At 35.8% G+C, this 15,600-nt stretch overlaps 1 long non-coding RNA gene across 2 annotated transcripts in view; it reads right to left on the bottom strand.

The window, feature by feature from the left end:
* LOC135223696 (uncharacterized) overlaps window positions 1–15,217 on the bottom strand; it is a 20,974-nt gene extending 5,757 nt beyond the window's left edge. Inside the window, exons 1-4 of one of the 2 annotated variants that reach the window (XR_010316569.1) lie at window positions 15,032–15,216; window positions 11,291–11,459; window positions 10,271–10,434; window positions 9,183–9,322 (exon numbers count right to left, since the gene is read on the bottom strand). This is a non-coding gene — a long non-coding RNA (uncharacterized LOC135223696). Of the gene's footprint in view, window positions 1–9,182; window positions 9,323–10,270; window positions 10,435–11,290; window positions 11,460–15,031 lie in introns of those variants that run through there. The other variant, XR_010316568.1, reaches the window with a different exon arrangement.
* Window positions 15,218–15,600: the final 383 nt, after the last annotated feature.

The following is a 15,600-nucleotide window of genomic DNA, read 5'->3' as shown; positions in this document are numbered from 1 at the left end:
CAGGGAGTAATTTCTTTCTTGAGAAAAACATTCATAAACTGATCTATTTTTCCCTGCTCTTGCACGATGTACGGATGCGATAGTGAATAGCTTTGGTGAAAAGATTGAACCTACTTCAAACGAAGAATTACTTTATGCCCAAATTGAGAAACATATGTCTAAATGTCCCACTGTAGATAGCACAATTTTTAATGGGACAGGCCCAGGAGGGATTAGAGTGCAAAGAGACACAGAATTTTCTCCTCCCCGTCTGTGTGCAAAAGTTGAATATAACAAAAGATTGATCGATCAAAAGCAACAGCAGTTGCACTGTTTCAACTGCAGAAATAAACCAGGGCATCCAAAGAAATTGTGTAGGGTTAAATATTGTGGAATGTGTAAGAGTACCGATCATTATTGGCAATCTTGTCCATCTCAGATACGGAGAGATGCGAGGCCTACACCTCAAGGTTCTGGTAATTATAATGTGAGAACTTCCCAGGTAGGGTTAAAACCAGAGGGCAAAGAGATCGACAAAAGAAAATTTTGGAAGCCCCAATCAACAAAAAGGGTACAGGTGATTGGTATGTGCCATTGTGGTCTCGTGGGGGACGCCCCAGAGCCCAGGCCTATAGTCTATGGAACAGTAGGGATGTGGATATCCCGATATATTTATAGACCTCAGGGGCGTCTATAAATTTAATGGACTATAATTTGTATCAATCCATGTTTTCCAATTACCCTTTTTGCAACCCTCAATGGAGACAGTGTTGATGTGCAAGCCCATAGATTAAATACCTGGGTTGTGTTCAAATACAGTTTACTCTCGGTGACAGAGTGCTAACAGAACCATTTTTGGTAATGAAAGGAATTGCGTTGGGCAACAGACTTTACTGGGTCATCCTGCTTGTAGAAGACACAAGATTTCGATCCATGGGTGTTAATGGGATAACCGTCGGGATACCTGGTGTTTTTCTGCCTTACGAGGATGTGAATAGAACGGAGGATATGGAGGTTATTGAAAGAGGAGATGTGCTCGTTGATATTAAAGGCTGTGATACAAGTGTTATGGAGAAAGGTAATATTAAAACCCATGTTGCTGATATGGGAAATGATTACGGGGGTTCTATCAGAGTTCACAGTGATAACAATGGTGGTGGTGATACTTTGGATGGTGATGTTAATTCTAATATTGATGTTATTTCTGATACTAACAATGCTGGGGATGATACTGGGGGTGGTAATGTGTATGGGGCGGTGGAAAGGGGAGGTATAACCACAAATATAGAGGTGTTTTATCCGAAGATATATGTTACTACCGGGTTCGAAGACAATATGGTAAAAGTTAAATTGAAGGAAATGAGGAAAACCCACAGAATGTGTGAGTTGTTGAAAATAGCGAGAAGCTTAGAGGGTTGTTAGTTAGCACGGCATCGGTGAACAGTGTATCCAAGGATGGGTTTACGTGGTTAGAGTTGCTAAACTGTAATGATACAGTTAGGAGATACCAGAAGAATACATATATAGGTGGATTTCCAAGATTGAAGTTGTGATAGTGGTTCAGTGGCTATCGTAGAGGGGAAACCTGAGTTTTCGGAGGCAGAAATGCAATCAAGGAAACGAATATTTTAGAGAACATTTTAGCTAATGCGGATTATAGCAAACACGTTTGAAGCGATAAGCGGGCTCTTGGCAGAATTTGGGGATACGGTAGCCTTACAAGGTGATAAATTGGGGTGACTAAATTTGGAGAGTGGACAAAACCTATTTATATTCCTGCATATCGCATACCCTTCAAAATCAGAGAACAAGTAGAGAAAGAGGTTAATAGATGGGAAGAAGAAGGAATCATAGACCTAGTGTGTCTCCTTACAACTTTCCCTTGTTAGCGGTGCCTAAGAAAGACGGTTCTGTCTGTGTATGCATCGATTTTAGACGTTTAAATGAGAAGATGATCCCTGACCGCTACCAGTCGCGTACATACCAGATCTTTTGAAATTGGGGGGACATAATATTTATAGCTCAATTGATTTGGCGCAGGGATTTTGCAGGTCCCTCTTAGTGAGAGTAGCAAGGAATATAACCGCTTTTTCAGTGCCCAAGGGACCATATGAATTTACACGAATACCTTTCGGTTTGTCGGGCAGTCTGATGACATTTACCAGGTTGGTGAACACAGTTTTGCATGGGTTATTGGGCAAAAAGGTTTTTTGTGTATATGGATGACATCCTGGTCGCAACAGGCACGATTGCACAACACGGAAGTGCTTACAGAAGTACTTAGGAGGCTTAGATTAGCGGGTTGAAAATTAAGCTAGCCAAGTGCTCGTTCTTGAAAAAGCAGATCACATATCTAGGCCACGTCATATCTAAGGAAGGGGTTAGAGTAAATGACGATAAAGTCAAAGCAATAGCGAATTTTCGCACCACCAGATCAAAGAAAGAGATTAAGTCATTCCTGGGTATCGCCGGTTTCTTCAGGAGGTTTGTGAAAGGGTTCTCTAATATAGCACCTCCCCTAACTGATGTATTGCGGGAAGACGTTCAATTTCAACGGAAGGAACCCCAGGCGGAGAGTTTTCAAAAGCTCAGGACGCGCTAATGAATCCCCCTATTTTGAAGTTTGCAGATTTTAGCAAACCTTTTACATTAGTGACTGATGCAAGCCAGGAAGGTATGGGTGCTTGCTTTATAGCAAAAGGTTTGATGGGAAATTTCATCCTATAGCTTTATATAGCAGGGAGTTCAGGACAAAGGGCAGCAACGAGAAGTCCATAGCACCATAGTATAAGAAGCCTTGCAATAGTGTCAAGCTTAGTCCATTTTAAAATGTTACTGATGGGGAATAAAGTAGAAGATCTTACAGATCACAAGCCATTACTGGATCTTTTTAATAAACCTGATTTGTTGCCTAAAAGAGCTCAAAGGTTTTTAACTATCAGAGATTTTGATGCAAAGCTCAAATATATAGAGGGCAAATTTAACGTAGTTGCTGATGCTCTCAGTAGGAGTTTTCACGACATGGAAGGTTTCCAAGTCGCGCAAGTCATTAGCGAGGCCATACAATGGGATGTACCTCTCATAGAGCAAAGGCAGGATGAAGACGAGATTTTAGTAGATGCAAAAGCGTTTCTAAGAGGGGAATTAGTTAGGAAACATTATAAGTTGCCTTTTATGGGTTTGGAGTTAGAAGGTAATCTATTGGTTAGGAAAATTAAATATAAGTTGAGAACCAGTGAAAGTAAAGGAAATACGACACAGATCGTAATTCCAAAGGTCCTAATTCCAGTGTTTTGGATATAGTTCATTGCAGGTTCGGTAGTCCACACTTGGGAATAGAAAAACCGTATGATGAGGTTTGTGCTAAATACATTTGGAAAAAACATGGGGAAAGATGTGGAAAATTTTGTAAGGAATTGTACGTGTGCACGCATGTAAGCCTGCAAGGGCAACTTCATGCAAATGAGGATTGTATCCTATACAGAGTAGACCTTTTCAGAGAATGCGTATGGATAACCTTGGGAATTTTTGTGAGTCTAGGTATGATGAACTTACAAGGATAGTAGAAATTGTCCCACTTAAGCATAAAACGGCCGAAGAAGTAGCCATAGAGTTTTTCAATGGTATCATTTGCAGATATGGCTTACCCGAAGTTCTGTTAAACCGACAATGGGAGGGAATCTGTGAACAAAACCTTGGAATGTTTAGCTGAAGTCATGGAGATACAGAAAGTAACAATTATTCCATACAGACCCGAGGCTAATGGGTTGTACGAACAAGCAAAACAGGAAAGTGCTCGAGGCTCTCAGGAAAACTGTAGGTGGTAATGATAAGAATTGGGACAGATATGTTAGTGTTGTTTGACATAGTATTAACACTATGGTTAGTGATTCCATTAAAATGTCCCCATTTGAAGCTTTGTTTGGTTGTCCAGCACGAGGCACATTTGATTTGCTAAACTACTACATCATGGGGATGGAGTACGGTCGAGGCGTTGGTATCCACAGTGAGAGAGAGACATGCTTGTCTCAGCCGTAATCTCGAATCCACAACCAGAGATATGGTACAGAAGAGTAATAGTAAAAACATATGATCCAAGATCAATGTCGGAGACAAGGTATTTTTTAAAACTTAACGTGAGAAATGAACTAAATTACAAATTAGGCCCGAAGTTTGAAGGTCCTTTTAAAGTCATTGAAGAGAAAATTGGAAAACAGCATGTAGTCTTAGAGGAAAAAACAGGTCGGTCGAGGTTAACACATATCTCGAAATTGAAAAGAATTGGTATTGGTGATTAATATATTGTCGCGCAATTGCATTTTTTTTCTTTTTTTTCTTGTCTGTTTTTTTGCAGTTTGGTGGCAGAACGCTTTTACGTTTTTTTTTTCTCTCTTTTATTTCCTTCTACTGTTTTTTCTTATTATGGGCAAATCTGCAGTGTTTTGGCATAAGATTTCGGGGTTAATATTTTACGTGGGAAGTTGTTGTAATACGGCAAATTTTGTTTTAGCTGAGAAACGTGATGATAACATGTGATTATTCCTGTGTGTATGATATTTGGGGCTGAATTTTTGGGGTTTCACGAGCCGAATAGATGACATTGGGGTTTATTTAATTCGGGCAATGTCGTGGGGAGTTAGGATTTAAGGACAATTTTTTGGGGGGGATGATTTTTTTTTTGTGTGTGGGTTTATTAATTAAATGGAGGGAATATTTTTATCACTGGAGTTGTGTTATTATAAGATGGTGATTTATATATATATAAGGAGATGGCATTAATCCTTGGGGTGACTTTCTTTTTTTTGGCAGTATATAATTATGGAACTGTGAGTTTATCATAGTTTTTTTTTATCCCGAATAGGTGATAATTTTTTATATAATTGGCAGTATCGTTTGTTTAGAGTTATGTCTTCGAGATAATTTTGGAGCACCTTGGTCATGTCCTGGAGATAGTTTGTGAAATGTGCTGATGTGGTTTCAGTATAGAACATTTTTTTGAGAATCATGAGTTTCTGGCATTGCAAGTCTGACTATGCTGCAGTTCGAAACACCTGAGGTGTTCATGGGTGGATTTTTTGCTAATGATGCTGTAATGAATCCGGTTGTGGATTTTTCCCTTTGGAATTGATTACTCGGGGATTTGCACTATTCTCGTAGATGTTGATTATGGCATTCCACGGGAATATAATCATGTAAGGGGGATTCTTTTCTGGTCATTTCTGGTTGATGGGATTGCTGCGGTAGCAAATTCCGTAACGGTACGCATTCCGTTTTTGGGAAAGATATTGAATTATATGTTTCTTTTTCTCTTATGTGCTTATGTGTGCTGTGTAATGGGGCAAAGTTCACTTATTTTTGTTGTTATTATCTTATTTTTTTTCCTTTTTTCTTTTTTTTCTTCTATTACGAGAGATGTTGTAATGGGGGTTAAGCTCTAAATAGCATTTCTATTTTAGATAGGAGATATAATTTGTCAGGTATGTGAGTTGGATAGAAGGGGTGTTTTGGCATATATTTTATGGAGGTTAGTTATATAAACCATAAAGGGGTTTTTGCTGTTAGACTTTATGGGTTCTCTTTTGATAGTGTGTTTGTCATATATGGGATTATTTGTGAGGATTCAGTGGGTAAAGATTATATTTGTTTAGCGAGGATTTTTAATATTTGACTAGTAGATTGAGTATATTAATTAATGACGGATTTGTGGGGTAGAGCAAGACTTTAGTTATTTTATGATCATGTAGACCTTTTTAAATACGGACACAATGACTTTAGAGAATTTCCAACTCTACGTGATGGTGGCGATGGGAAACGACTTCGTTCTACAGTACCAGAGGTCGAGTCAAGTCTACAAACGAATGGCGTTTCTATGGACTGCCTTTGCAAAGGATGAGATGTCTTCGATATATCGTCTCAAGATAACGTTCTGGGATAAATCAGGAGTCTACAGTCTTCGATGAGGCGGTTGCGAGTAGCACTTGCATAGAAGTCACAGGATATTTCCTTGACAACGGGTGGTGACCACACTTTTCCTTCAGTAGAAAATGTCAGATCTACAGTTTCACTACGAGGGTGTTGGATACACTCACAAAGGTCGCAGACGTTGAATAATGGCGCGTGCTGAGTTTGTTTTGAGTTTGGTTTACGCACTTGACCTGCGTCTACAACTATTCGTCGAGTTCTGCTTATCTTAGTGGCGAGGATGAGCCTTTCATTAGTTAACGTTACACAATACCAATATTAATGATCATGTTAGGTGCTATACTGATCACAATTTGTGCACTAGGAGTTCTTAAACTTATGTGCATTTGGTGAAGCACAAGGGCTCCAGCAACGGAGGTGGCCCTAAGCATGTGGTAAATTGATACATTGTGCATTAGTTGCTGATGTGGTGTGCGACAGGAGTGCACAAAGGACATAGGTGGCCGAGCCATCTTACAAGTGTGTAATGTTAAGTGAATTCATATCATGTCTTGCTGGGAGACAGGCTGAGCTGTAGGGGGCAGCTTTCTTGAGTGAAGGAATTTGGTACGTAAGCATTTTAATCGAGAGACTGCTCGTCTTGGTCGTCAAGCGTGTACATTCGTTTGTACAGATGTTACAAGTCTAGTCGACCAGGGCACTTGCGAAAGTCATATTCCTTTTGGGGTTTTGGGGGGAGAAGAAAGAGGTCAGTTTGGTACACGCCAGGTGTCGGGAGAGAAAACCCCATCTTAAAGATGGGTTCTATTCCATGGTATTAGAGACAGGATTCTCTAACCTGACTAATACAATGAACCTATTGACATTCTGGGTCTGGGAGTGAATTCTTAGTCAGGAGGGTAGAATGATAACTTACTAGTTTTCTTTGTGGGCAGATTTGGGTTTTTGTCACTATGACTTGTTAATCATTTTGTTCTATTTTATATTCATCTGCTTTGGGTAATAAATAGTATATTTTTGTACTTACGTGATCTTAATAGCCTAATGACATGTTTGCAGACAGAGGGCACCATTGACAACAGGTAAGGGTTTCCAATTTGTGTAGTTTTGATAAAGGGTGGTAAGATATACATATATATATATATATATATATATATATATATATATATATATATATAATAGATATAGACAACACACACACACACACACACACACACACACACACATATATATATATATATATATATATATATATATATATATATATATATATATATATATATATATATATATATATATGGCCCCTTCGAACCCAAACAAATTTTCATATCCGATTTTGTTGAAATTCGCAGCCTTTGAAGGTTTCTGTCTAATAACTGCACATGCCTTACGAGCAGGATCAAATGTAATCCGTTTCCGGCTTATGAAGCCTTTTATAGTGTCCAGATTTTTGACATTGGGCTTCAATGAACAGATTATGGCAAGATTATAGAAGTATACATGACATAGCTTAGTCATCTGAAAGATCATGAAACCGAGAAATCACTATTATCATAAAAATATCATAGAGGGTTTCACTAATAAAAAATGAAGTCTTAAACCCTTGGGATTTTGAGGAAAAAAAATGTCATATACTGAGATGTTGCTGTTTATCTGCTGTAAACGTTATTTAAAGATGAATGTAATGTATTTATGATTGTGGAATAAATCACTATAAATGATTTTATTTGGATTAAGAATGCAAACTATAGTTTTCCCTTTAATAAAATCATGGTAAATAAAACTTGGAATGTTATTTTTTTTTTACTGAAATTACTCGCACGAAAAATATTTAATACGTCTCCATAACACGAGTGCAAATGCTAAAATGCTCTGTTAGAGAACCTAATAATTTATTTATAACCAAGTTTTATTATAATTAATTGTAAGTTTAAGCCGCAATAGCTGTTGAGTTATTGAAGCAATTAACATAAAGAGAGAAAGAAAGCGACGGTGGGAGAATTTGAATAGCTCCTTGTTTAAAGTCCAAATTTACCTTAATTCTCTGATTCACCATCAAAATCATCTATTACAGCTATCTCTCTCCTCTCTCTCTCTCAGTTACGTGCCAAATAATGTCTTAGCGTTAAGATTTCAATAGCTCAGCAACAGAGAGAGAGAGAGAGATCTGTAATAAATGATTCTGATGGTGAATCAGAGAATTAAATGTAAATTTGGACTTTCACAAAGGAACTATTTAAATTTTCCCCCCGCCCAACCCCCTCTCTCACCTGCTGAGCTATTGAAACCTTAATGTAAAGACATTGTTTGGCATTTAACAGAGAAGAGAGAGAGATCTGTAATAAATGATTATGATTGTGAATCAGATGATTAAATGTAAATTTGGACTTTCACAAAGGAGCTAATTAAATTCTCTCCCCACCCCCACCTCTCTCTCTCTCTTTGTGAAATGCTAAATAATGTCTTTACGTTATGGCTTCAATAACTGAACAGCTGAGAGAGAGGGAATGGGGGAAAAATTTTAAAAAATCTCTTGTTAAAAGTCCAAATTTACCTTTAATTCTCTCATTCACTATCAGAACCCTTTATTACAGACCTCTCTCTCTCTCTCTCTCTCTCTCTCTCTCTCTCTCTCTCTCTCTCTCTCTCTCTCTCTCTCTCTCTCTCTCTCTCTCTCTCTCAGTTTAAATGCCAAACAATGTCTACATTAAGACTCTAGGAACTCACCAACTATTGAGGCTTACGCTTACATTTAGCTAAAATAAAATGAAGTCATAAATAAAATTTTTAGGTATGTAACAGAGCAATTTAACTCTTATGTGGATGTTGTTAATGTAATTATTGATAAAATGTTCAAAGTGAGTCGTTAAAACCATTCTAAGTTAAGCAAACACAGCAAAATGTTGATTGCAATGAGTTCCCAGCATTAAATAATGGAGGAAAAAATCATAGTATTACTGAGGCCCAGTGTCAAAAATTCTCACAATTTCTTAGTAAGGCATTTCTTCACATTACAATTCACAGATTAAACGTAATGCTATGATCATTTCATCATTACAAATATTTAGAAGAAGAATTTCTGAAGGTATCTGTTAGGTTCCAAGTTTAAAATAAAGCTTGTATGATGAAGCATTTTACAATCTATTTAAATATAAACCAATTTCTAATTAATAGAAGCCAACTGTCATGAATACTTGACACTCCAACTCCAACACCTATTAGAAATACATTGTGGGCCTCCTGGTCATATGCACTAATGTGTGAAGGATCTTCACTAAGATTTTTTAAGCAGCTGATGTAATAAATTAGACGTGATAGGTCATGAAATTTACCCATAACTTCAGATGTTTCCAAGAAACAGAACTTCTGGTCACTCGGCGGCTTGGTGACGTCATGTTTCCAGAGTTGAATGTCTAAAGCTCTGGCAAAATTGACAACACGACAATAGAGATTATGGAGATGCACATAAAGGGAAATTATGTATTCTTGACAGACGTTAATATGATGTAAATTAATCTGATATCCTAACACATTTCTTCGTGGCAAGCCACAGTTTCAGCTAATTTAATCTCATATTGTTCAGGGCTTGAGGAATGGAAGAAGAAGAGAAAAACGTGTGGTTTTTCAGAGCCAAGGAAAAACCTAAGAAGTTAGTGAGTTCCACAGCTTGGTAGAAGAGGAAAGAAAAAGTTATGCTCTATGTAGTCATTGTTGTCATATAACAGAAGATATCCAACATGTCATTCTAAATGGCAGAAAATTTACAGAAGTACGGAATACGTCGATAGCAAATTTGACTGCAATGACAGTCAACTTTTAACTTAAATAACCAACTAGGAATACATAAAGATAAGAACTTCAGAAGAAGTTACAAAGTACATCATAATTTTTTTTAGGAAAAACCAAACACGCTATAGTCATATTAAAATATCAAAACAGCCAGATTAGACGAACTAGGACGGTTAAATTTAGTCACTAAACAAACTGAAGTTTGTACATGTAAGGCGACTACATTTAACAGTGATATTTTGAGATAGGGTCCACATAACTTCATAGGAGGTTATTATGTAGCTATTAGACTAGAGTATAGTGTTTTGTGTAAAAATGATAAACAATATCAATAGGGGGGGTCGGGGTGGGGGAGCATGGCTATTATTTGAACGAAGTTGGAATGACCCTCATGTTAAACTCATCATTCATCCCATACCTTCACTCCTAACGCATACGATATTAACAAACTAATATTCCTCCACAAATAAGTTAGCATGACTAATCTTAATTTGTATTTCTTATGTGATTCTTCAGGGGAGTACATAGGCTCCAGTAAAAGAAGCCTGATCCCTACTAAAATAAAGCAGAATATGCTCACCATCGACGAACTCTACTTTAAACCGAAGGACTCGGAGGGAGGATGCAAGCGAATGTGTTCAGAGTTAAGCAGAGTCCTCCTTCTAGACTGAGGCCGGCCTCCACCACCTCTTGCAGCGTAGGTACGTGCTTCTCCTCTGCCGACTGGGCCAGGATGCTTACACACTGATGTAAAAGGTATGTTCTGATCAGCAAACATTTATTTAGATAACATATTTAAAATACAGCCAGGTATTGAAATGTCCCCCTAGAGGTATATATATATATATATATATATATATATATATATATATATATATATTATATATATATATATATATATATACACACACACACACACACACGCGCGTACTTAAGGTGGTCAGTGCCAGCAGAAATTACTGTTTTTCGTTGCATCAGCAGACTGTCATGTGTCTTAGTTGATTATGATTACCGTGTAGTAGTACCATCCAATACGTCAGATATCAAAAGCAAATTACAGAGGTCTTATTGTCCCTCAGAGATGCAGTCATAAGTATAGCTACTTCAGACAGTGCGAACAATATTATAATTTTTCTTTCCAAGAAAAAGAAAATTATTAATATTATTCGCACTGTGTCTGAAGTCCCAATAACTTATTATTACTGCATCTCTGAGGGACAATAAGTACTCTGTAATTTGTTTTTGATCTGACGTATTGGTTGGTACTACTACACGGTAATCATAATCAACTAAGACAACATGACAGTCTGCTGATGCAACGAAAAACAGTAATTTCTGCTGGCACTGACCACCTTAAGTACGCGTATACACACACACACACACACACACACACACACACACATATATTAATATATATATATATATATATATATATATATATATATATATATATATATATATATATCTTAAAAGGTATAAGCAAAGTATTAGTGATGTTTTTCAAAGACAGAACAGGGTAATTCTAATATATTATTTGGCAAGGAAGAATTAATGAAGGATTTTGTAAAAATCAATAAGAAACTGCTATAAAACATTTCACCTGAAAGGGCATATGTTCTTGATATCCCCTAACGAAATTTTTAAGAAATGATAAGGGGTTCTCTTGTAGTAGTTTCTCTGGATCTGCCAAGCCAATCCTTTTCAAGAATTCGATAGCCGCTCTGTACTCAAGCAGTTTTTCCATATTTACTCCTTTGTGTACTGGATTCCTGTGAATAGATGTCATTATGAAAGGTAGATGTTCGTGTATGTAAAATACAAATTAAATTTATATTAGTGAACAGAGCAAATGTCTTATTTAAAGAAAAGGTTTGACAAAATCTGGCCTACATTGATGAAACAAAGTCAACTTGCACATCGTCTTCGTATGAATAAGATTAAATGCCATATTTATTTTGAGTATTTCCATTAAAGAGTTCGGTTATGCACATGGCTCGTAGAAACCTTTACCGAGTAAATGAAATATATAGCAGATTAATAATTGAACAATAGGGCACCGGACAGTTAACCGACAAAATCCATAAAGCCGAATGTAGTGTGTAAACAACAATTCGTTAGGTATTTCTCCACAGAAAAATAAATCTCATAAGTTGTAATATCAAATAAACCAATATATAGCATCAATAATAATTCAGAAAATTCTACCTTATTTTCTTACATAAAATAATAACAGAATAAAGCTTAAGGACACGTAATAGATATTTTTCAGTCAAAAATAAGTTGATAGAAAATCGTGAAAAACACATTCAAGGTGGACTTACATAAACGTTATCAAAACCTCATTCTTGCTCCTGCTTTTGAGTCATATAGTGTTCCATTTTTGCTTGCACCTGAATCATGTGCTCCTTTACCTCGGATTTGAGCTGGCATTGAGTGGATGGCTGTTTCTTTCTCTTACAAAGGTGCTTATAAAATGTTGCCTTAAAACTATGAAGAATTTTTTAACATGTGACCTGACAGGCTAGTGATGATGTGTTAAATTAAATGGTGGGCTTTTGTGCTTTTCTGATTGGGAGAAATTTATTTGTAAAATTTTTTTAAGATCAGTATTTCTTTTTGTGCAGCGCATGAGTGTCTTTTATTCACTTATACCGATTTTTTTTTTTTCTAGGGGAGGGCCAAATATTTAATTTCTGTCATTTTTTAACAATGAATTTTGCATGAGGACTTAATCCATTCTTTTGCTTAGAGGGGCATAAGTTGGAACTGAGTCCTTAATTGGGTAGATAAAAAAATCAGGAAAATTAAGTAAAAAAAAAAAAAAAATGGCGGGCAATTCTGCAAAACAAGACCGAAAATACATTTTGACTTACCATTGGATAGTTTTCAGTCATACTGGTCACAAGGGCTAGTTACCAAGTAACACGGGAAAACGTGTTGTCTCATAGGCTTCAACCTTCTTTTTTTCTTCCTTATTTAGCCTAACGGTATTTTGCAATTTGAAGAGTAAGCTGGACCATTCGGCTCGAAACATCGTTTAATTTGCAGAGAATTCTACAGTTACTACGTAAAGTACCCCAACTTTAATGTTACGAGAATAGGAATATAGAATTTTTACCTTCAGTTTGTGACATTTGGAGCTTTCTTTGACGCATAGTCTTGTTTCAAAGGAATGTGCAGATGTTTTGAATAATAATAATAATAATAATAATAATAATAATAATAATAATAATAATAATAATAATAATAATAATAATAATAATAATCATGTGTCATAAAAATCCACAATTATGTAGTAATGTTCAGGTGTGCGAAACTCTTTGTTTATTTTACTTAATAATATAGTTTACTGTATAATGGCGGATTTTAATGGCACAGATTGTTCATCACGAGAATGTGAATTTCTTAGCAATATAATAATGATAGTATTTGATGTAACACAAATCTAAAGAAATCATTTTTTTTACCGTTGTAACTTACGAAATGGACACCAAGAGTTTCCTTCAGAGAGATATTATTATTATTATTATTATTATTATTATTATTATTATTATTATTATTATTATTATTATTATTATTATTATTATTATTATCTGTCCATTCACTTTCAAGACAAACTTCCCTAGGACATAATACTCGAAATGTATAAAAATGTGAAAAACTGGGCAAGGTGATGAAAATAGATATAAAATATGTTACAAGTTATTTAAAGAAACGCTTTTATTAAAATGAACTAAAAAGTGAAAAAATAAATTGTTTTCGAGACGCCAGGATTTCTTACAATTAATCATGTCCACAAAAATAAAAGAGTGGGGCGCCAAACATGTAAGGAGATACAATAAAGAAAAGATATATATATATATATATATATATATATATATATATATATATATATATATATATATATATATCTTTTCTTATTGTATAGTTTATTTCAATACTTTTTTAGTTTTTACATAATTATAACCGACTTATGATTGAAGCCAACGAAATTGATATCCTGTCAAGTCAAAGGAGGTTTGGAAAATACGTAGAGTTATTTACTGAGTCAAAGAAGTTGTGAAAAATCCGAAGAGTTTCATGCAAATCCTGAGATACTGGGGAAGTTCCCTGTACGGTCAAAAGAAGTCGCTGCTGACTTACTGATCATGTAAGGTTGTATTGTCACCGGGACTGGGTGACAATGCAAAATTACACGTCCATCGGACGAAAGGAACAGGTCGAAAATTGATTTAAAAGATTTGACCAAGACAAACAAACTAGTTAAAAAAAGCAAGCTAAATAAGTGTGTAGAATTATGTGGTATCACTGAAATTTTTTTATTGTGCCATGGTGCGCTGCTCATACGTAGCCTACATGTCTTATTCTAAAAAGGGAAGTTTGCAAGAAACTTATTTTTATTCTTTAAATTTATTTATTGTATGTAATTACTTGGTGTGTAGGTGTTGGGACATTTATAGTTACAGTATTATAAATGGAAACATTTATATCAGTCTTTTCTTGTTACAAATTAAACGAATTGATTATGGAACCGCGGGTTTTCTTATATATATATATATATATATATATATATATATATATATATATATATATATATGTGTGTGTGTGTGTGTGTGTTATGTTTATATATATTATATATATATATATATATATATATATATATATATAAGAAAAAACCCGCGGTTCCATAATCAATTCGTTTAATTTGTAACAATTGAACACAATTTGTGTGTGTGTGTGTGTGTGTATATATTGTAAATATATATCAATTCACTTGATCATTCGAGAGAATTGAACAAGAGAACCAAATAGATAAATTAACAAACAAATAAAACAACCACATAAACATAAAAGAAATAACTACTGTAAGCAACAGTTGCGCCTTGCGTTATCAGCATGAGTCTTCGTTTCTGGTGCCTACATTTCGTAGCGACTCTTCGTGTTGCTGTGGGATACCAATACTGCATGCATCTTTAATCCACGTTCTCTTCCAATGTTTTTGACTTGACATGTTTCAGTACAATACCGAATATTGAATGTTTTAATGCAGTTTTACACCACATTCTTTCTCGCTGTTTTTAAGTCTTGTCAGTTTAACAGCAGACAAGATGAGGATCATTGTTTCATACGTGCATGTGTAACAGGCATGTTTATTTGAGAGAGAGAGAGAGAGAGAGAGAGAGAGAGAGAGAGAGAGAGAGAGAGAGAGAGAGAGAGAGAGAGAGAGAGAGAGAGAGAGAGAGAGAGAGAGTTCATCGGTGCTTTTGAGTGGTGTGTGGACATACCAGACATGCAAACACGGATGATTGGGCATACATAGAGACACTGCCGAATATTTTACCGTAAGTCCGAGAGAAGAGATGGACGAATGCTTGTCAGTAGGTAGTACAACTCTTTTGCTCACAAAATATCTGTAGCCTAAACACTCGCTTATTCTGTGGACTTTAGAACGGCATATCACTAGAGCTCTTTGAGACCCAGACTGTTATCAAGGAATTCAATGCCTAGACTGGCAAAGCCAAGCTCAGCCTAGGAGCACACGAATGCTGCGAGTGTTTTCTATAGTTGCCATGCAAGGCTTCAGATGAAATGTTTGCCTTAGCTTACGCGCCGACTTTCCTTTAAAATGCTGATACTGGAAGCTCCCGAAGTTTAAATGTAAACTGACAGAATGAGAGACATTTTGGATAATTTTTTTTCCTGTTAAATATCAATTGTAGTATAAAAACACCAAGTTTGCTCGTAGAGTTGCCAGCTAGGTCACCCTTTCTTGTTTACTTTTTAAGCCACAAAATCTTTTAAGTACGGTAACGTAATAAAAGGAAAATTACATATTTGTACTTCATGTCAATAATTTGCGCTTTTGATTGCTAAACAGTAATTGTTATCATTTTTATGCGAAAGACTGCA

Source organism: Macrobrachium nipponense, chromosome 10 (genome assembly GCF_015104395.2).
Source record: "Macrobrachium nipponense isolate FS-2020 chromosome 10, ASM1510439v2, whole genome shotgun sequence".
Classification (NCBI taxonomy): Eukaryota; Metazoa; Arthropoda; class Malacostraca; order Decapoda; family Palaemonidae; genus Macrobrachium; species Macrobrachium nipponense.
Note: the sequence above shows the minus strand (reverse complement) of the source record. Positions and strands in the feature narration are given on the sequence as shown.